Raw genomic sequence first — 23,412 nt, forward strand, 5'->3', positions numbered from 1 at the left:
TTACAAGATCCTTAAATTTTATAGTGTTCATTTTATATAAATGGAGGGGACATTTGAGGTTCACTGAGATTAAATGACTTGCTGAAGGCTATATAATTCATAAAGGACAAAGAAATTGTGACACCCAAATCCAGTAGTCTTTCTAGGACCCTGGAGATGATGGTGGGCACAGGTTATAATGGTGTTCCTCCAGCCCTTTGACTGCTAATGTGGTCGTGATGGCTAACAACTCTACCTTCCCGACAGAGTTTGATTTTTAAGTGCATTATGGTGACAACAGGTCGGGTTTCTCCAGCTAATGATTCTTTGCTTGCTGGACTAGAGCTCTCCAGTACTGGCCCTGGATATGACTTGGCTGGGGGACTGGGGTCCCCATGACCTTGAGGAGCCTGAGGTTCCCCCTCCTTGAAGTCCTCCTGCTTCATGAACTGGCCCACTTTGGAACATGGTCAAGGCTTCTCATTGCAGATACCTTAACCAAAGTGGTTGTTTGGAGACTGAATGAGATAATGTTTCTCTTAGGTTTCTTGAGAAAAATATTGAAACTTGGAATCCCAAATGGTGCTATAGCTTTGAGCAACTGCTCTTCTTTCTTTTTTTCTCCCCAAAAGAAGCAACATTTTTTTGAAGCTCAGTTAAGTTACAAGGTTGTATTAGTTTCAGGTGTACAGCAGAGTGATTCAGTTATACATATATGTATTCTTTTTTAGATTCTTTTTCATTACAGGTTATTAGAAGATACTGAATATAGTTCCCTGTGCCACACAGTAAATCCTTATTGTTTATCTGTTTTATGTAGAGTAGTATGTATCTGTTAGTCTCAAACTTTTAGTTTGTGCATCCCTCCCTTCCTTTCCCCTTTGAAAACCATAAGTTTGTCTTCTATGTCTGTGAATCTACTTCTGTTTTGTAAAGAAGTTCATTTGTGTCATCTTTTTTAGATTTTGCGTATAAGTGATATCATGTTTGTCTTTCTCTGACTTTCCTCACTTAGTATGATAATCTCTAGGTTCATACATGTTGCTGCAAATGGCAGTATTTCATTCTTTTTAATGACTGAGTAGTATTCCATTGTGTATATATACTGTATCTTCTTTATCCATTCATGGATGCTAGACGTTTAGGTTGCTTCTCTGTCTTGGCTATTGTGAACAGTGTTTCAGTGAACATTGGGGAGCGTATTTCCTTTCAGATCATGTTTTTCTATGGATATATGCCCAGGAGTGGGATTGCAGGATCATATGGTTGCTCAATTTTCAGTTTTTTAACACTGTCCCATATTCAGTTCTTCATAGTGGAACAGCCACTCTTCTGATAAGACTTATTCTGGGATAATATTTTGAGGGAGAATCATGCCATTCATTTTCCTTCTGAGACAGCCTGGAGCCATGATCAGTAACTGATCTCCGTGTTGGCAGAAGGTGTGGCTGAGAGTGAATCGCTCAGCCTAATGACCCTGGAACACTGAGTAGAGAGATAAACCTAGTTTCTGCTGTCCATCAATCTTCTGTTAATAACTCAGAATTCTAGTTGCAGCTGCTTTCTCAGTGAATGGTGTACACATGAAACTATTAGTTATTGAAAACCTTGTATCAACAGAGTGCTCCCGGTGGGTTCAGCTCACTATCCTTTCTATCCCAGGAAAGGTAACTGAGTGGATATTCCTGCTGGCTTTTGGCTTAAGGAAGGCTGTGCAGACCCCCTAGTGGGCTCGGGGGGGCTGCCTCAAGGTTCTGAGCAAATCTTGACACCTCTTGTTATGCTCATGACAAGTCATTGCTGCCTTTAGTCTCAGACCCAGCGGAGTTGTACGGCACTAAGTCATCAAAAGATTGTCATTGTTTATAGAAGATTGTTCACAAACACTGCAGTTTTGTTGATGGTTCATCGAGAAGGTGTCAATTACTTGAAGAAATGTGTTTATAAACTGAAATAAGAAAGGAGACTGAGACCCAAGTTATGGTTTATGTCAATGTTTTTGCTGCAGTTGGGAGTTTTCCGAAGGTGTGACTTGTCCGGATTCTTTTCCTAAAACTGTTCAAAAGCCCCTGTGACCTGCCTCTCATTCCCCTGAAATCAGGTGATGCTCCCAGGGGCTTTGTGTTTGGCCAGGTGGAGAGAAGTAGGACCTGAGGGGTGCTGCCTGTCTCCTCTTGCTGCCTCAGGAGGTGGGTAGAGGGGAACAAGAACGTGACATCAGAAAGACTCTTTCCTCCGCAGCTGATCTTGAGCTAAAAGCACCATTGACTCGGGCAAGGTAGAGAAGGAGGGAAACCCTCCATCCATCCTTGGTCCTTTCCCCAGATGTCTGGTCCTCCTACTTGCCTTAAATTTCTCTGTTTAAAGGTTTTTCCTGTCCCTCCTAATGAGGAGCTCAATAATTTGTTAATTTACTTCACACTGTCATAATAGGGGCTTGAGGAGTTATTCCTACCTAAAGTATGGGCTTTACTTTCTAACTGAGAACAGAGAGTCTCACATAGCTCAAAACAAAGATGGTGGGTTTCAAAACCTCAGTGATGAAACTGATGTTCTGATGGCAGAGACCTTAACCAGAGTAGCTGTTTGGGGAACTAAAGGAGATAATGTCTCTTAAAGACTGACTTGAGTTTCTTGAGAAAAATACTGAAACTTGGAACCCTAGATGGTGCTATAGCTTTGAGAGCCTCTTTTCCGATACAGCTTGTTCAGGGCTCACCTACCTTTGGCCTCCTCTTCTTCCATGTTGGGTTGGCCTTGGCTTCAAGCCGACATCTTCCAAGGCACAGGCGTAGATGTGGACATCCCTGGTTAATGTGCTGACATCAAGCATCAGGCTGAAAAGCAAGTCACGTCTGCAGAGACTGGGGTGGTTACAGAGCCCCGAGGCAGGCCTTCTGTGCAGCCGCTCGGCTGGCTTCAGCCCCCGCGGAGCCACACTGTTCTCTGGGCTTTGCTGGATTTCTTTCTCCAGCATCTGGCTGAGCCTCGTAGTTAATTCATGCTGCGTTCTTGTCTGGGTCACGCTTTTCTTTAACAGCCTCTTCAGGGCTGTGCTGGCCTGATTCTCTAGTCCTCCTGCTGTAACTGGGGGAGGGAGGAGCTGGGCTGACAACCATTTCACCCGTAGAAACTGGCTGGTGCCTGCACTTGCATGTGCTGAATAAATATTCTCAAAGCTTCTCCTGAAAGTCAACGTTGGAGCTCTTAAGGGAGTATGAAGCTTGTTTTGCCCAGCTTGGGGGTGGAGTGGGCACTGTGTCCTGTGCCACTCTGTCTATGGAGCGCTACAGAATTACACAGAGGCCCATATTTCTCACTGGCCATCAGTTAGAAATGCAGTGACTGTCTAGACATTCACGATAGGATGGATTCCCCCAGATAGGGTGTATTTATGTCTTTTGATTAAAGAGCTGTGGTCCCTGAAGTACTCGAAGAATTGTGCGGCTTTAGAACCTGGTAGCAGAAGTAAAGGTTCTTGGGGAAACACCTGGTTCAGCTTACTATTTTTATATGGTCAGTCTCAGCTCTGGTTCAAGCTGAGATGCTCAGGTGGGGAATGTCTGTTTCAGGCTCAGAAGTTCACGTGGGCCAATCAGCCCGGGCGAGTCCCTGGTTCGAGCTGGGTTGCTCAGGTGGGCAGTCTATAGTCCTGGAAAGAGGAGACCCCAGGATGATAAGAAACTGACATTCAGGAATTTTCTTTGAGTGCATTGTCTTTTGACACTAAAATTTCATGCAGTTGTGTGTTGTGTGCTAAGTCGCTTCAGTCACGTCTGACTCTTTGCTACCCTATGGACGGTAGCTTGCCAGGCTCCTCTGTCCATGGGGACTCTCCAGGCAAGAATACTGGAGTGGGTTGCCATTCCCTTCTCCAAGGTAACTTCCCAACCCAGGGATTGAACCCTCGTCTCTTACATCTCCTGCATTGCAGGTGGGTTCTTTACCACTAGCGCCACCTGTAATTGAGCAACATACATATTCAACCACCATTTAAGGTTGTTCTTGTCTGTCACATATGTTTATCAAAAGTAGTTTTGTTAGTTTTTGTTAGTTTTGTTAGTTTCATTGTTTTCATTGTTGCTGTTTTTACCATTCTCCCTGAAAGCATCATTTCTAATTAAAATATGGACTTAAAAAACACTGTATAATTCCAGCTGAAGCTTAATCAAAATGATGCAAAGAAAGATAAACTTTCTTTCTAAACCTCCTAAAAACCGAAGCCATAGCTCTTGCTGGCCTGTGCTGCTAAGTGTTAACCATGTCCTTAGTGCCATGTCATTCTGACTCGAGTACCGAGAAGAAAATGCCACTACGCTTTGGCCACTCAGCCAGCCAGGCAGCCCAGCTGTTCAGAATGAATGCTTCCATGATCATCCTTGTTAGCACCTCCTATGCATTCCAGAATGTCCTGTTTCTATTTCTATACGTTTCTCCTAGACCATCATTATAGTGGGTCTCGGCATAGCCCACAGGCAGCCACTTTGGAGGTTTGCTTGTTCCCAAGTGCTCTAAGGAGAAGGCAACGGCACCCCACTCCAGTACTCTTGCCTGGAGAATCCCATGGACGGAGGAGCCTGGTAGGCTACGGTCCATGGGGTCGCTAAGAGTTGGACACGACTGAGCGACTTCACTTTCACGCATTGGAGAAGGAAATGGCAACCCACTCCAGTGTTCTTGCCTGGAGAATCCCAGGGACGGGGGAGCCTGGTGGGCTGCCATCTATGGGGTCGCACAGAGTCGGACACGACTAAAGCGACTTAGCAGCAAGTGCTCTAAGCCAGGTCTGTCTGACATGGGCTATCAAATTCTCTCCTGGGACTTTGAAGGGACAGTTGATTGTGTCCTTAGTTTGCCTGTTGCCCTGGTAACAGAGGAGTTTTTTTTTTTTTTTTTACTCCCACATCAGTTCCTGGATGAGGCAAATCCCACCCGCTCCATAGATGGCTGTATCCACTTTCCAGTAAGCATTGTTTCTGCATCACTCAGTCTGCTGTGAAGCTGGGGTTGGGAAGGAGGTATGCTTCAAAATCTCTCCATGCTTTCCAACCTTCCAGCAATGACTGTTGGTTGTCTCTACCTTAAGGGCTTCTGGTTTCCTGAGTGGGAGGGTCACAAGGCACCTTCCTCAGGTATTTCCCTGCACTAGTTACTTTCCAACGTTCTCTTTATGAGGCTTTTAAAAAGTGTAAGTGGTTTAGGAGCTGAGGAAGGGTGAGTGGATTCCACTGGTAGTAACCACCACTCGGAGGAGGCCATGACCCTCTTTTCCTGGCACTCCTTCATATTCATTTTCATGACAATCAACATGGAGCTCCATGACCCATTTCTGTAAGCTGGGACCCGCAAGTTGCCGTCGCAAAACAAGGTCCCTTCATCGCTGATCTTGGCTCCAACATAGAGCTCAGTCCAGTGGTTGTCTGTGTTCTTTTATAACCTTGAAAGTGTAACAGTAGTTAACCATGTACTGTTAATAGTGTATACTTAGTAGTGTACTGAGGGTTTAGCCTTTGTTCTGGGTGGTTCTACTAAGTGCATCATTTGCATGATCTCCTTTATTCTTCATAACAGTCCTCAGGGCTAAGTTCCTCTAGTATCCCTATTTTACAGTTAGAAAATGGAGGCTCAAAGAAGCCAAGGAACTTGCTCAAGGTCACACAGATTGCAAGTGTCAGATTTAACTTGCTCTCCCATCGGTCAGGACAGCCCTACTCTGCCTCACTGTAATGTCCTTGGACACATTGTCCCCTTGCTCAGGTCTCCTTGCTCCCATATTTCAGTGTCCAGATCAATACCTGGCCCCAGACAGGAGGGAGCTCTTTATGGCCTCCTGTAGTTCATGGAGCTCAACTGCTTACCACTACTTACCATTCACTACCTTGTGCTGTAGTTCACGTTCATGCTTCTGATCTCTAATTGGGTGGCACATTTTTCAGAAGGCAGTTCCTAGTGCCTTTCGTTTCTCCTGAAGTGATGGTTGTATGTTCCCATATAGTCCATGTTCAACAAATCCTGGTCATTGATATTACTTTAAATTTGAGTCCTTACCTGTGAAGGCGAGCTTCTCTGATGGCTCATCTGGTAAAGAATCCGCCTGCAATGTGGGAGACCTGGGTTCGATCCTTGGGTTGGGAAGGTCCCCTGGGGAAGGGAACAGCTACCCACTGCAGGATTCTGGCCTGGAGAATTCCATGGACTGTCTAGTCCATGGGGTTGCAAAGAGTCAGACACGACTGAGCGACTTCCATTTACCTATGAAGGGAGGAATGCATTTTGCTGAATTGCCGTTGTGTAGCACAATTGGAGGGTTTTACTTATTTAATAAGTCATTTACTTCTAAGACAAAAAAGGAATCATCTGTAGCTATTTCTCTGAAATGATTTATTACAAACAAGAAAAATGATTTAGGCAGCTACAGTCAAATCTATAAATAACATTCAGTATCAACTCTGCTGTCTCACTGGAGAAAAAACAACATTCCCATTTTGAAACCTAATTTGGGGTCACTTCAGCAGAGTCCTGAGGGCCCCTGTGCTGAGGATTATGTCACCAGGCACAACCTCTTTTCTGCCCCAAAAGTCAGGGGTTCTGAGAGCTCCCTTCCAGTCACCTGTCAGGGGGCTTCCCTCACCACTTCACCCAGAGCAGCATATTTACCTCCTTTTGCGGGATGTGACTTGTAGACACAACAGTGGCTTGTGCTAAAAGAGAACATTTTAGCTACAGAAACAACCTTCTCCAACTTGCACAGTCCTTGGGGTATAATGAATGGGACTTCCTTTGTGGCTCAGTGGTAAAGAATCCACCTGCCAATACAGGAGGCACAAGAGACTCGGGTTTGTTCCCTGGGTCAGGAGGATCCCCTGGAGTAGTAAATGGTACCCCACTCCAGCATTCTTGCCTGGGAAATTTCATGGACACGATTGAGCAACTGAGCACAAGTCAAATGCACAAGGGATAGTGAGTGAGAAATTGAGACATGTTTGTAGAGACATTAGGGCACAAATACAAGACTGATCTAAGACATTAAAAAAACCACAACAAAACACAGCATTCTACAAACTGATAATGATTAGCCATCTAAACAGATACTGTTTCAACAAGGTGTTAGCGCTCAATCATGTCCAACTCTTTGCGACCCCCTGGACTGTAGCCCACAGGGCTCCTGTATCCATGGGATTCTCCAGGGAAGAACACTGGAAAGGCGTACCATTTACTCCTCCAGGGGATCTTCCCGACCCAGGGATTGAACCCAGGTCTCCCGCATTGCGGGCAGATTCTTTACTGTCTCAGCCACCAGAGAAGCCACATTCATTGTATCCCAGGGACCATGAACTGACCATTAACTACAGCTGGAGAGAGACTGTGCCTTTGCTATAATGCTCTTGTGTGCTTCGGTTATAAGCATCAAGCAGGTCTGCCAAAGGTTTCTGTGCCCAGTGCTGTCACAGGAACTGGGAAGGGTCCCTGGAAGTCCCTGTCCAAGTATTAGGCCTCTCCCAAGAGCAGACGGGAGAAGGCAATGGCAACCCACTCCAGTATTCTTGCCTGGAGAATCCCAGGGACAGAGGAGCCTGGTGGGCTGCTGTCCATGGGGTCGCACAGAGTTGGACATGACTGAAGTGACTTAGCATGCATGCATGCATTGGAGAAGGAAATGGCAACCCACTCCAGTGTTCTTGCCTGGAGAATCCCAAGGACAGAGGAGCCTGGTGGGCTGCCATCTGTAGGGTCGCACAGAGTTGGATTTTTGTGTAGTAGTTTGAGCATTCTTTGGCATTGCCTTTCTTTGGGACTGGAATGAAAACTGACCTTTTCCAGTCCTGTGGCCACTGCTGAATTTTCTAAATTTGCTGGCATATTGAGTGCAGCACTTTCACAGCATCATCTTTTAGGATTTGAAATAGCTCACCTGGAATTCCATCACCTCCACTAGCTTTGTTTGTAGTGATACTTCTTAAGGCCCACTTGACTTCACATTCCAGGATGTCTGGCTCTAGGTGAGTGATCACACCATTGTGATTATCTGGGTCATGAAGATCTTTTTTGTATAGTTCTTCTGTGTATTCTTGCCACCTCTTCTTAATATCTTCTGCTTCTGTTAGGTCCATAACATTTCTGTCCTTTATTGAGCCCATCTTTGCATGAAATAGTCCCTTGGTATCTTATTTTCTTGAAGAGATCTCTAGTCTTTCCCAGTCTGTTGTTTTCCTCTCTTTCTTTGCATTGATCACTGAGGAAGGCTTTCTTATCTCTCCTTGGTATTCTTTGGAACTCTGCATTCTAATGGATATATCTTTCCTTTTCTCTTTTGCCTTTCACTTCTCTTCTTTACACAGCTATTTGTAAGGCCTCCTCAGACAACCATTTTGCCTTTTTGCATTTCTTTTTCTTGAGGATGGTCTTGATCCCTGCCTCCTGTACAATGTCATGAACCTCCATCCATATTTCTTCAGGTACTCTGTCTATCAGATCTAATCCTTTGAATCTATTTCTCACTTCTACTGCATAATCATTTGATTTAGGTCATATATGAATGGTCTATTTCCTTACTTTCTTCAATTTAAGTCTGAATTTGGCAATAAGTAGTTCATGATCTGAGCCACAGTCAACCCCTAGTCTTATTTTTGCTGACTGTATAGAGTTTCTCCATCTTTGACTGCAAAGAATATAATCAATCTGATTTCAGTATTGACCATCTGGTGATGTCCTTGTGTAGATTCTTCTGTTGTGTTGTTGGAAGAGGGTGTTTGGTATTACCAGTGTGTTCTCTTGGCAGAACTCTATTAGCCTTTGCCCTGCTTCATTCTGTACTCCAAGGCCAAATTCGCCTGTTACTCCAGGTATTTCTTGACTTCCTACTTCCTTGCATTCTAGTCCCCTATAATGAAAAGGACATCTCTTTTGGGTGTTAGTTCTAGAAGGTCTTGTAGGTCTTCATAGAACTGTTCAACTTCAGCTTCTTCAGCATTACTGGTCAGGGCATAGACTTGGATTACTGTGGTATTGAATGGTTTGCCTTAGAAATGAACAGAGATCATTCTGTCATTTTTGAAATTGCATCCAAGTACTGCATTTCATAACTCTTTTGTTGACTATGATGGCTACTCCTTTTCTTCTAAGGGATTCTTGCCCACAGTAGTAGATATAATGGTCATCTGAGTTAAATCCACCCATTCCAGTCCATTTTAGTTCACTGATTCCTAAAATGTCGATGTTCACTCTTGCCATCTCCTGTTTGACCACTTCCAATTTGTCTTGATTAATGGACCTAACATTCCAAGTTCCTATGCAATATTGCTCTTTACAGCATTGGACTTTACTTCCATCACCAGTCACATCCATAACTGGGTGTTCTTTTTGCTTTGGCTCTGTCTCTTCGTTCTTTCTGGAGTTATTTCTCCACTGATCTCCATTAGCATACTAGGCACCTACTGACCTGGGGAGCTCATCTTTCAGTGTCCTATCTTTTTGCCTTTTCATACTGTTCATGGGGTTCTCAAGGCAAGAATACTGAAGTGGTTTGCCATGCCCTTCTCCAGTGGACCACATTTTGTCAGAACTCTCCACCGTGACCCATCTGTCTTGGGTGGCTCTGTATGGCATGGCTCATAGTTTCATTGAGTTAGACAAGGCTATGGTCCATGTGATCAGATTGGTTAGTTTTCTGTGATTGTGGTTTTCAGTCTGTCTGCCCTCTGATGGACAAGGATAAGAGGCTTATGGAAGCTTCCTGATGGGAGAGACTGACTGAGGGGGAAACTGGGGCTTGTTCTGATAGGAACAAGAACAACATCTTGTTCCGATGTTCATGGCATCCGGTCCCATCACTTCATGGGAAATAGATGGGGAAACAATGGAAACACTGACAGACTTTATTTTGGGGGGCTCCAAAATCACTGCAGATGGTGACTGCAGCCATGAAATTAAAAGACACTTGCTCCTTGGAAGAAAAGTTATGACTCCTGAGACAGCATATTAAAAAGCGGAGACATTACTTTACCAACAAAGGTCCATCTAGTCAAAGCAATGGTTTTTCCAGTAGTCATGTATGGATGTGAGAGTTGGAATACAAAGAAAGCTGAGCACTGAAGAATGGATGCTTTTGAACTGTGGTGTTACAGGAGACTCTTGAGAGTCCCCTGGACTGCAAGGAGATCCAACCAGTCCATTCTAAAGGAAATCAGTCCTGAATATTCACTGGAAGGACTGATGCTGAAGCTGAAAGTCCAATACTTTGGCCACCTGATGTGAAGAACTGACTCATTGGAAAAGACCCTGATGCTGGGAAAGACTGAGGGCAGGAGGAGAAGGGGACGACAGAGGATGAGATGGTTGGATGGCATCACCAACTCAATGAACATAAGTTTGAGTAAACTCCGGGAGTTGGTGATGGACAGGGAGGCCTGGCATGCTGCAGTACATGGGGTCACAAAGAGTTGGACATGACTGAGAGACTGAACTGAAAGGGGGCTTTTATAAAAATCTATGACAAGCTGCTTTGTAGAGAGAATCTCATTTTTAAAGTAGGCGATGATTCTCTGTTTTGGTTCATCTGAATGATTCCAGATTTGTTCCAAACCTTTTTCCCTGCATGATGGCCTGTACTAGGAATGCTGAGGGACTGTGGGGGAAATACAGTGAATTGGTGCTGGTGGATGCATTGAGTTTTAAGAAGGCAGAAGGCAGTGATGAGTACTGGGGAGAGGGCTGGTCATTTATGGCGAGCATTGTGTTGGGGTGCAAGCAGGCTGCTGTGGGTGCATCCAGTGGGTCCAATGGGGACAAGCACAACTCAGAGCTGGAAGCATGTAGGTAGGAAGGGGCTGTTGGAAGAAGTCCTTAGGTGTTGCCCTTGGGACTTCCATGTGTTTCATCAGGAGCTGAGAGTCCTGGGGGATATTAGGATATGGGTGGAACCTAATGAACCAACACATACTTGTCAAATGTCTGCTTAGTGCCACCATGCTAAATACTTACACTTACTCCTCATATCAAAGTGTATAAGATACCATCTCCAGAACCCTAACCTCTAGTTGGAGGGAGAAGATGTAAAGAGTCAGATAAGAATCGAAGATACTGACCCACAAAAAATAAACACATTTGGCCTAAATGGAAAAGCTCTGTTCTTGGACTGAAAAATACCAGTTAAGAAATTCAGAATTGGATTCCCTGAGTCATACAGCAAATTCCCACTGTCTATCTATTTTACATATGTTAGTGTATATGTTTCTATGCTACTCGCTCCATTCTGGGTCTCTGTGACAACCTAGAGGGGTGGGTTGGGGTGGGAGGGAGGCTTAAGAGGGAGGGGACATATGTATACCTGTGGCTGATTTGTGCTGATGTATGGCGGAAACCAACACAATATTGTAACTACCCTTCAGTTAAAAATAAATTTTTTTAAAAGCTAAAAAAAAAAAGAATGTTAAGGAAAAAGAAATTCAGAATTGGGAATATCTAAGGGTTTTAGTGAACTCCAGTTTCATAGGAGTCAGCAGTACGAAGTGGCTGCCAGAAAACAAGCACAAGCTTCGGGAATAAAGGCTTGGTGCCCAGGACAGGAGGGCCGTGGGGCCTTGGCGCTCTGCACAGCTGAGCTCATCTGGCGCATGGCACACAGTTCTGGGCATGACATTTCGAGAGGCACATGGAAATGTGGCATTGCCTCTTGTGGGACATAGCCTGGAGAGTGAAGGGGCTAGAAAACACGAATGAGGAACAGTTTACCCTTTCATTCTGCAACAAACAGTTATGGAATGTCTGCCACCTAACCATGACAGGTGCTAGGGATTCAGACGGAAGCTTGTCATCCTTGAAAATGCTACACAAGACCTACTGGTTCTGGAGAAGAAAGGACTTTGGGGTGAAATTTAGACACAACCATGTGGAAGGAGGGTTCTGAAGGGTAAGACAAGGGCCAAAGAATGGACGTGAGAGGGAGGCAGAACTGAACCCCAAATAAGGAAAAGGCTCGGTAACCATTGGAGTGGGTAAGTGGTAAGTTGGCACTCTTTTTATGGGAATATTTTACAGGTCTGCCAAATCAAAAAAAAATTAGGAAACACTGTCCAATTCTCATTCTGGCTCAAAGGCTGTCATGAATTGTAATAATAAGTGCTAAATTCGTGGTAGGCACCACAGATGCTATGGAAAATGATAGAAGGCAGAGACGGCTGCTTTCCTCCCAGGCAGCAGGGGATGTTTCCTTAAAAAAGAAAATATCTAATTTAGGAGCTGGACTCTGGTGCACACTCCTGGATGGGAAAGACTATGCTCTGGGTCTCTGAGGTTGATGGGTGGACGGGCGGGCGGCCTCGGACAGGGGACTGGCTGGAAAGGAGTGCAGTGACTGCCAGGGCAGGTCCCACCCATGAATCCCAAGTCTGACTGAAGTGACCCAACTCACTGAACCAAACCGGGGTGCCCCTGGGGAAGCCGGCTGTGAGCAAATAGCTTGGGTACCTCATAGATTACCCTCTTTGTGGCCGTTGGAGGCTTCCCATTGCAAAGCTCCACGGATTTGCAAGTTCTTATCTGATACCCTTCTGGGATTCTGGCTGTCGAAACCCTCAGAGTTCATGTTCCGTTTAATAACCTTGGATCCCACGCAGGGCTCTATGGTTGTCCAAAAGAGTCACACAAACCCACCCTGGGTAAACCTGGTCACCAGTCCATTTCCCGTGGGATGGAGGGGGGCTAGGGGTGCCAGGCCATACCCACCCATCTTCCTGGGCTCGTGCTCAATGAGGGACTCCAGGTGGCCTGACCTGTATCAGATGCCCATCCTTCCACCTGTAACCCTGATGATGGAGATGGTGCCAGCTCTTCTCAGATCTGTGCTGTACATTCAGGTGGGAGATGAAAAGATAGGAAATTCCCTTGTTGGAGGGTTAGTGCTAGTCTCAGAACAAGGGAAGGCACGGGGCTGACTGACCGTGAAGTGTCCATGAGTCGATGCCTGGGGGAGTACCCTGGCTGGGCTGCAGTCATTCTGTCGACTCCCTGCTGGCTCAGGCCAGTAATTAAAGCCTGAGTTTGTTCATTAATGAGTTGAGAGGAAACAGCCCCAGTTCTTGCTGACACAAGCAGGTCAGAGGCAGGGCTGTGTCTCTGGGCACCACTCACAAAACCCTATTTCCTGGGGCAGCTTTCTCTCGCCTGGAGTGTTGCTGTCCAGAAAACATGCATTTAAATTATACTTCGTTTTGTTTCCTAGCGGAGATGCTGATCCCACAGTCTGGGGTGGGGTCTGGAATTGGTCCTCCAAATACAGGGTCTCATGTGGCGGATGCAGATGGCTGGTGGCCGCACATGGAGGAAGCTACCCTTGGTGTCTGTCTGCTTCCCTGCCCAGCGTCCTAGTCTCTGCTTCAGACTGTTGGTATTTTGCAAACAGATGGTTAACTGTACAACGTGAACTCTTTCAGGGCCTGGAGGAATGAAAGCTTTTGCAAAGGGAAGCATAATCTTTTGATGATGGAGCCCACTGTTTCATTCCTTCTCTGTCTCCCAGGCACAGGATATTGTGGTTTGTCAAGGCTCCATGAAGGGCTTTTTTTTTTTTTTTTTTCTGGATTCAAGGCGCCCTGTTACTGCAGGAGCCTGTGATAACTCCAGCTATTAGTATTACTTTAAGTCTCAGTTTTAAAATAGCTGCAGGGCTGCACCTGGAATAAAAATGAATTAAAAAGAAAATCACTGAGTGGAATTTAAATAGCACCCCAGGGATAGGCTTGTTCTTCTGGTACCATCAGTTAAACCCACAAGATTTTTTTTTTTTTTTCTCCTTTCCGAAAGCTTCCCAGAATGCCACTCACAGGAGCAGACACAGGGCTTTTGTCATCTTTTCTTCTTTGGGGTTTAAAAATATCATTTTGAAGGAAGGCTTCTCTATCTTCTTTAGTTGTTTATCAGATTGGGTACCAAGTGGCTGACATGTACCATCTGCCCATGAGGGACCAGGGACCACAGTCCAGTAAGGTGGGGCCCCTCCCCTTAAGGAACTTTCTGGAGGATGTGAAGGCAGAAGTGCAAATGCACCCCAGTAATGTGCGAGTTCCTGTGTTGGGAGACTGGTGAACAGTGTTTGCATCGAGGGAACAGCATGGGCCCAGAGGGAAGGGAGTGGCACTCTGGAGAGGCCAGTGGGAAGCGTGGAGAAATGTAGGAGGTTGTGGCAGGGGAGGCAAGCAGGGCCAGATCAAGAAGGGACTTGTGCGATGTAGGGAATTGTCTGGGTATAATTTTGTAGATGAAAAAAATCAAGTAGGAGAGTGATGTGCTAGAGTTTGCTTCTCACTTTTTAACTTTTTATTTTGCCTTGGGGTATAGCTGATAACAATATTGTGGTAGTTTCAGGTGGAACACCGAAGGGACTCAGCCATACATATACATGCATCCATCCTCCCCCAAACCCCCCTCCCATCCAGGCTGCTACATAACATCGAGCAGAGTTCCCTATGCTATACAGTAGGTCCTTGTTGGTTATCTGTTTTAAACATAGCATTGTGTACATGTCGATCCCAAACTCCCTGACTATCCCTTTCCCTCATTGACTTTGCTTTTTTGAATAACCATTTTGCCAGCGGACCAGAGATGGGATTGGAGGGTGTGTGGGGTTGATCCCAAAGACAAAGAAACCTATTTGGGAGCCTTGGGAGTGGTCCAGGTGAGCAATGAGAAAGGTTTGAGTTAGGCCAGGGCACTGCGATGAAGAACTGACAAAAAAAAATATTCAGAAGATACAACAGAGCACTAGATGCTCTAACCGAAGACGGAGTGAAGCCAGGTGTCAGGGGTAGAGACAATCTAGAGACGGAAATAGTAGTGAGGCTTGAAGAGTGGTTTGGCCATCATGAGGTTCCTGTAACCCTGACCTTAAAACCGCAGTTTAAAAGCATCAGCTAGGGGAAGGGAGGAAGGGAGAGGGGGAAGAGAGGCTGGAAGGGGAGAAGAAAGATAGTATTCAACTGTGCAGGAGAAGTCGTAAAATTAAGCCACCTGCTTGTAATTCGTAGAGCTTTCCTTTTTTTAAAGTCCCATTTGCTCATTATTTTCATTCCAAGTTCCTGAGGGTGAAAGACAGTTCTGAAGATGAGATGCCTGGTAAATGTGGAATTGGGGAGAATAATCAGGAAATTCGTTAATTATCGCTCTATTTACAATTCTGTTACAGAGTCCAAATGGTAGTTTACTACACCAATTTAAGCCTTATTGGATAAGAGGTATTGACATAGCATGACTCCCTGGAGAGGAATGCGAGTGAAATTCAAACATACTTGGGAATGTAAATTCAAGCCCATACAGGACGGTAGTCACGGCACATCCTATTAAATAAATGAACACTTGAAGATCCAGGCACAGCTGACAGCAGGTGATCCGAAAATGTTCTTGTTGCCCATTCTTTCTCCCCAACTGCATGGGGATGAGAAAAGAGGAAAGGGAAGCATCATGAAGAACTCTAATAGTAGGGATAATTTATTAAATGCTCAGATGGTGCCAGATACTGTGCTGAGTATAGTTCATGAACTATCGTCTTTAGATGATCTCATTTATTCGATAGAATTTCCTACAAGTAATCAGGGAGGGACTCTTAGTATCCCCATTTTGTCCTTGAACTTGGAGGCCAAGTGGTCATGGCTGGGAAAGTGGGTGTTGTGATCTCTGGTGATGGGCAGACCAACCCTGTCGGCTCCTCCCCATCATAAAGCTTTGGGTCTCCACTGCTTTATCAGCAGAAGGTGGAGGTTGGTTCAAAATACCCCTAAAATGCTCTTTGCCTGAAAAATCCAACTCCTTCCACCTGAGGCTGCAAATGTGCCTTTGCTCAAAGTAAGAGGGACCAATGGGAAAGGATGTAATCATGCTGGCTTCCCTGGAGAAGCAGCAGGTGAATTTCAGAGCAGGAATGTCAGCTTCCTGGGAACGTTCAGCCTGACCCCATGAGATGCACCAGAGGGCTGTGTGCATCCCAGCTGCAGTCTCCCTTTTCACAAAGATTTCCCATCCTGTCTCCTGCAGTCAAGGGTACCATTTTCCCTGGATGGACTCTGAGCTGCTATTAATTTTGTATGTGTCTAGAAATCTTTTTCGTACCATTCACATTTTAACTCTTTATCTTTCACATTTGACATCACTTATTGCAAAGACAAATGTCTGAAGCATTTGTTAAAATCCCCCACGTTCTTCCTGAGGTCACTACCACATCAGCTCTTTGCCTCATTACTTCTCAGAACACAAGGTTTTCTTGCCAAATATCGCTGGGGTGAAGAATTATTTGGTAACGGAATAATGTGTATTTATTTTTCATAAAAAGATTTTTTTTCTGAGACCAGATGATCTTAATATTGGAAAATTTCTAGTGCTGGATCCTCTTTCTAAATGCGGAAGGGCTGGAATGCTCAAGGGTGATCCCACAGATTTGAGCTGAGAAGTGGAGAGATGGTGCTCGTTGATCTGTTGAAGACAGAATAGCTCAGTCGAAGAACTGTTGTATTGAGCCAGGCCCCACTTCATTCAGCTGAATTGTATACGAATTACTGCCATACAATGGCTGCTCTTGCTATTTATTGGGTCTTGGTGTGTGAGGCACTGTGTGAATATCAATACTTAAACAGGGATGGTCCCATTTAATCATCACAATAGAAGAACAACACAAAGGCTTACTGCCTGTGGCTTGTAAAACTCAACCTTGGTGGACAACATGCCATGTGATTTGAGAGTTGAGCTTTCCTCTGGAGGTTACAGATGTTCAATTTTCTCCTAATGCTCTTACATAGATTTTTCCATAACTTTATCCAAACCCTCCTTCAATTTACATTTTTAGTCTTTACCACCTCTCGATGTTACCAGTTTTGTTGTTATTATTCGTAATTTCTTTCTAACTGCCCTACATTTGTCTGCTTTAAGATTCAAGGGATGATGCTTCAGTGTGGCATTGTGGAATTTGGTTTATGACTGCATTTTTATTCTAAGACATTTGGAAAACTTTGACATTTGTCCTCTCCTAACATTTTTATTTATCTTGCAGACTCCTAATTTATTTAATTCATCCTTATGAAGGAGGCTTTTTTGTTTTTGATGATTTTAGCTGCCCTCCTCCAGACCTTTTCTGATTCCATTAGATCTTTACCAAGAATTGAAAATGAAAGTGGCATTTATCATAGAATGCCATGGTCTTATTCCAAATTGTCTTAGGACAGAGCAATATAAGGCATAATACGGGGTCATGTTGTGAACAACTTTGCTAAGTGTATTAGACAAAGGAATGACCACCACATACCACCGTCTGCTCAGATACAGTATGAAGGGTGAGTCAGATGGGCCGTTGGCCCTGAGGACCTGAACTGGTCAGTTTTATCTCAAGGATGTCAAAGGCGGTTGGAAACAGTGTGATCAAAGGGACTACATGACCCCACGTGGGGATTCAGCTGGGAGCCAAGTGGGTTTGGAGTAGCTGAGAGAGTAGAGTCTAAGATGAGTTGAGGATAATGGATCACAACTGAGGTCAAGGTTACAGGGCTCATATTTTGGGGGGACTGGCTGTGAGACAAATGGTGAGGTCTTCTAGATTGGCCAGGTACATGTGAAACCTTTCCTTAGAGATGGTAACTTAGAAGAGGCAGCTGAAGATAATCATTGATGGGGCTGGTATGGCCTCAGTCGAGTCTTATCTGAAGACAGGGACTTTTCGCTTCCCAACCCCTTCCCCAGTGAGGGTCACTCGTCATCCACTTGGGCCTGCCCAACCTCAGGGAGAATCATGCTTGTTGCTGGTCCCATAAGTGAACAGACCCTCAGTCTTCTTAAAGCCAAACTCTGGACAGACCGGCCCAGAGGATGGGGGACCCATTCAGAAGAATGTGGAAAGTTCTCCAGAGTTTTTTTTTTCCTCCTTCTTCTTGAATTTGTATTCAGCTTGTTCTGAAATTCACCTGTACTGAATGTTGCTTAAAATAATCAGGTCAACATTTGGGGACTGAGAATACCTTGATGGTACTGGGAGTGTGTTAAAGTTTAGTTTGAGTTACAAATAATCATGGAACATAGAATTAAAAGGATTCTTGGAGGTATGGCAAGTTAGATTATCTCACATCCAACTGCAAGAAATTCCTTGAAGTCTTTTTTATCATCACTCACTGTCCCTTTTATGGGGACTCTCAGGCAAAGTTTCCTTGGGGTCTAGTCTCAGAAATAATATTGCTTTTCTCCCTCCACCCCATTTACTTTTCACAATCTTTCTTTGAGGTAGATAAAATTATTCTAGTTTTAGAGTTGAATAAACAAAAACTCAAATTGTTTAATAGATTTGACTAAGCAAACAAATCTGTAAGTAGAAAAAGTTAGATTTAACTAAAGTCTGTGAAACTTCAAAACTTTTCAAACTTAGAGTTCCTAATACAAAACTCTGACCTCCTTAGTGAAGAAATATAAGCCATGAGGGTGTGGCTTCTATAACCTCTAATATCTGGCTTTTTAGCATTTCTCTTGCTAACATTTTGAGTATCTCAAGAGAGTTCTTCTCCTGGCCTCAGTTCTTAAGATATTTTTCCATGCCCTGCACAGCCTTTTCCCTCCCCCACCCACGAGTGTGCATAAGTGCTAAAATGTTTTTGTGCTTTTCTTTCAGTCTTTATATCTTGCTGCCTGCTTCCACACCCACCTTCCTTTCTCCCTTTTTCCTACTTTGTCAATTTCCTAGTTGGTGTGAAGTGAATGATCCATCCGGTTTCTCCTCTGCTGTTTTCTGTTAAAACACAGAAAGCCAAATGACTGTCAGTCTTTAATAAGGGAGTAGAGTTCACTTTAACAAATGAGTAGAACTCTCTACCGCATGCTTTAATATTAGTCTTACTCAGGGCTCCATTTTTAGGTCTCTTCTGTCCTTTGTTTTTTCTGTTTTTCTTTCTTATGTCTCTGTAACTCGCAGTGTCTCAGTAGATTTTTCAGTTTAGTGACCCTTTAATCAGCCTTCAATTCTTTTTTGAATGAGACTAGGTATAAGTAAATGAGTTCAAATCTAGTCACCCCTCTCTCTCAAAATATGAAACTGAGGTTACCTCGCCCAATTGATGGACCCCCTTGACTTTCGTAATTAACGTGTGTGTGTGTGTGTGTGTGTGTGTGTGTTAGTTGCTTAGTCATGTTTGACTCTTTGCAAAACCATAGACTGTAGCCCACCAGGCCCCTCCGTCCCTGGGATTCTCCAGGCAAGAACACTGGAGTGGATTGCCATTTCCTTCTCCAAAAAGAACCATAGAAAGAAAGAAAGTGAAGTCGCTCAGTTGTGTCTGACTCTTTGCGACCCCATGGACTGTAGCCTTCCAGGCTCCTCCGTCCATGGAATTTTCCAGGCAAAAGTACTGCAGCGAGCTGCCATTTCCTTCTCCTGTAATTAACATATTCTTTTCTAAATACAAGCCACAAGTTTAGTAATTTGTTGCACTTTGGGGATCTGCTTGGGGCTCCTAAGGGAGTACCTTCTTCCTTTTCCTGATATGGACATTTGTTCCTCGCCCATCAACTGTCATCTCTGAAAACTTTCCCAAATACAGACCCATGAGCCATACCTTCAGTTCTGGGCTTGAATAGTTGAACTCATTTAAGGAGACCAACTGTTCTCTCGTTGTCATTTCACTCTCTCGTTCTCGCTTCGCTTATTTCTTTATGATGTTTACCTTCTTCACTTCCCAGATCATTTCTTTAAGGAAAGGCAAACACAATAGGAGTCTTTTTTTGCCATCTGTGAGCATTAAGTTGTCTTCCCCAAGCAGCGAGTTCATCTTTTCCCGGTTGTGTTCTCAGACATAGCTCATAAGTACTTTTAAAAATTATCTTGCACTTTTGGAAATAGCAGACACCCCATACCCTTGCCACAGAGTGTGTGCACCCCAGGATCGGAGCCCTCCCCCCATGTCTGTACCTGCCTCTTCACTGTGTGGGCTCCAGTGGACAGCCATCTGGTCTGGGGACCCTCATGGCCTCCTTTAGATGTCTCCCACTCCTTTTCCTCTTTGGGATCTTTTGTCATTTTTCAGCTGCAGTTTCACCTTTCAGAATCTTTCTGGCACAAAGGCTTGACTTGGACACCTCGCCATGAAATTCTATCCATTTTTCTCACCACTACTATTTCTATTTCACTTTTTTTTCTGAAGTCCAGGTGCCTCCCTAGGCCTGGACCCTGCCTCATCCTTTATTCTTTATCTGTTGCCACTTCACTTTTGCCTGCTGGCTCCTTACCTCCCGCCTACAAAGATAAGCAGAGTTTCCTTGTCCAAAAAAAAGGAGAAAAAAAAGACCAAAAATGAAAGTAAAGAGAAAAAGATAAGAGAGGAACCGTCTTTGATTTCACTGTCCCCCTCCAACAACTGTCTTACTTTTCTCCTCCTTTTCAAGTTCATGCCTATGTTCCTTGACAGTCCTGCCTCGCCCTCACTGGGCTTCTCATCCACTCCTTCCACCATCTCTTGCAGACTGATTTCTGGCCCCCTGGTGCCTTTGAAGCCGTGAGCTCCAGGGTGATTCTTGCAAAGAGCTGCTCCATCCAGGCAGCAGACATAAAAGTGCCGACCCTCGCTGTGCACTGGCCGACCTGCTTCCTTGGTGCCTTCTGCCTTTCTCCATTCCTTACCCTGCCTCCTGCCTCACCAACACTTCTGACCTGGCTACTGACTTCCCTGTGCTCCATCCTTTCTATCCCTCCCTCCCGCAACTGACCTCCAGGCTCTTGTCCTTCCTGGCTACCGACCTCATCTGTCCTTCTGGTTTTATTTGCCTCTCCTTCCCAGTAAGGCTCAGTGCATCTACAGACAACTCCGAAACTGTCTTCTGACTGGGATTGACCCTCAGGATCTTCTCTCCCACGACTGTCCTGTCCGTGCTCAAAACTCTTCCACTCCTTGTTTTAAGGATAGAGCTGAGTCTTTAATCATAAGCTCTAGGCGCAACTCACATGCCTTTCCAAGGCACAGGAGAGAAGAGCAATGGGGTTGAGAGCACAGGCCCCAAGACAGACCGTATGGGTGCTGGCCCTGGCCCTGCCATCATCCTAGGAGCTCAGGAACTGTGTGCAGGTTACTCGGAGCCCATAGTATCTACCTACAGGTTTGTGGAGACAACCGCATAGAAGCGATCAGCTCAGTGCTTGGCACATAGCAAAGTGTTAGCCATAGTCATCATCACAGCCTTTGGGATGCAGTCTCATTGTTGTTCAGTTGCTAAGCCGTGTCCGACTCTATTCGCCCTGTGGACTGCAGCATGCCAGGCTTCCCTATCTGTCTCTGTCTTCTGGAGTTTTCTCAGATTCATGTCCATTGAGTTGGCAATGCTATCCAACCATCTCATCCTCTGCTGCCCCCTTCTTTTTGCCTTCAATCTTTCCTAGCATCATAATCTTTTCCAGTGAGTCGGCTCTTCACATCAGGTGGCCAAAGTACTGGAGCTTCAGCTTCAGCATCAGTCCTTCCAGTGAATATTCAGGATTGACTTCCTTTAGGATTGATTGGTTTGATCTCTTTGCTGTCCAAGGGACTCTCAAGAGTCTTCTCTCCAGCACCACAGTTCAAAAGCATCAGTTCTTCTGGGATGCAGTCCCAGAACTCAGCAATCGGGTTTGAGTTAAACAAGCGCATCAGAGAACAGGGCTTTCATGGACCCCAACACAAGGAGGCCAGCCTGCCCTGGGAGGGACCAGGATAGGACTGAATGAGTCAAGGCTCATCTCTGCTTTTCTCTGTTTGTCTCCTTCACTCTTCTTCTGCAGACTGCCTTCCCATCTTTCTTTTTCTCTTGCTCTTAGGAGCAGATGGTTTCCCCAGAGCTCCTGAGTTTCTGTATCCAAAAAGCAACCGACCAGCAGAGAATCCAAATTCCTGGGAGAAAGCATCTGCTTGGCTCAGCTTTTGTTCACATGTTCACCCCAATCCAAACAGTTGTGGCACAATGGAGTGAATGGTAACTTGGAACAAGGATGCTTGCGGTGCGGGGCTGGGGGCCCTACCCTGAGTGCTGGGGCAATGCTCCAAGAAGACAGGTGTAGCTTATTGAACATCTGAAGGGTATGTGCTACCTTGTGTCATCAGTCACATCACTCACCACATCATTAAAGGAATTCATTGGGCCAAACTCAAGGCCAAACATGTGTATATTCATGTTCTAGTTCTCAACTAACTGCCCAGACATGGAACCTGGGTTCCTCCTTCACACACCCACCTTGTACACTTTATCTGATCCATCACCTTCCATAAGTCAGCTCCAGTCAAATTCCTGCAGCAGACATTTCCTGACCCCCTTGTCCTCCTCGCCAGATACTCTTCCTTCCAGGAACTTGGTCCTTCTGCTTCTCCTCTGTCACTGACAAAATGCCCTGCAAGTTATTTATATTCCGTATAAAGTAGAAGCTCTCAAAAGGCAGAAGCCAAACCCAATTTCTGCTCATAGATGCTGACTGTGAGTGATGACCATTTCTACCTATGCCTTCCATAGCTACTCCAAATCCTGAGATAAAGCGGTCACTTAAGAGACCCCTGCCACTTGTGCATTGCCAGGAGTTTCTTTCCTGATGGTCAGAATTGTGTCATGAAGAGCAGTTTTCCTAGTTGCTTTCTCTACCTTTGTAGAGATAATATTGTCAACAGGACAAGGGAGGAATCTCTTTGATGTCCTGCATGTAATAGAGTTGAGCTACCAGGATACTGGCATCCTTGATAGCACTGCTGTGTCTGGATTCTGAGACAGTCTCATCATCTCTATTGGGAATGTGTTATTTATCTCTTGCAGCTGGAGGAGTGCTCTGTACCCAGTTACCTCCATCAAAATGACTTTGGTCATTCCTCCTCTTTTAGGAGACCCTCTGGGAAATCTTTTGAGGATCTTGAGGCCTTCTGACATCACCCTATGACAGATTTTTCTGTCTTAGGAGAAGCAGCTGGAATTAACAAATGGTGTCTGTAGCCTGTCATTCTTAACTAGGTTAAACTGGAATGGGTGCTCCTTTTACTGGAGGAGAACCTGGGCAGTGGCCCCAGGAGTGAGCATCCATAGTGGCTGCCAGAGTCCCTATAAAACTCTCTGCTGAGACTTCCTTTCTTTGTTTCTGCTAGAAAACACAGCAATTGTACCACTCACTGTCTAGAATGAGGTAAGAAAGTTGACATCAAGGGAGGTGATAAGAGGTGAGAGCATCTTAATTCACTTTGCCGCCCATCCCCCCATCCCCAAGATGGCAACCCAGGATTGTGGAGTTCATTGAAGAATCTCATCTTCAGGTAGTGGGGAACTTAGGGACAATATTACTTTGGGGCCAAGCTTCCTCTTCAGGGTGCTAAAATCTCCACTAATGACAGTGATGAAACATCAGTCTTGTCCAACCCACAGTGGTGAAGCCACCATCTTGGCAACTCACCCGTCACCACCTTTTGTCGTTCAGTCGCT

At 45.0% G+C, this 23,412-nt stretch overlaps 1 protein-coding gene and 1 long non-coding RNA gene across 2 annotated transcripts in view; both read left to right on the forward strand.

Moving 5' to 3' along the window:
• The window catches only part of TMEM178B (transmembrane protein 178B), a 385,563-nt gene that overhangs the window by 178,399 nt on the left and 183,752 nt on the right, over positions 1-23,412 (forward strand). The gene's annotated exons all lie outside the window — the stretch shown is intronic.
• LOC145523654 (uncharacterized) lies at positions 6,105-11,402 on the forward strand. Its single transcript, XR_014066813.1, has 2 exons — positions 6,105-7,146; positions 7,534-11,402. It is a non-coding gene; the product is annotated as an uncharacterized LOC145523654 (long non-coding RNA).

The sequence above is a fragment of the Giraffa tippelskirchi genome, chromosome 10 (assembly GCF_054371585.1).
Source record: "Giraffa tippelskirchi isolate mGirTip1 chromosome 10, T2T-mGirTip1v1.2.pri, whole genome shotgun sequence".
NCBI lineage: Eukaryota > Metazoa > Chordata > Mammalia > Artiodactyla > Giraffidae > Giraffa > Giraffa tippelskirchi.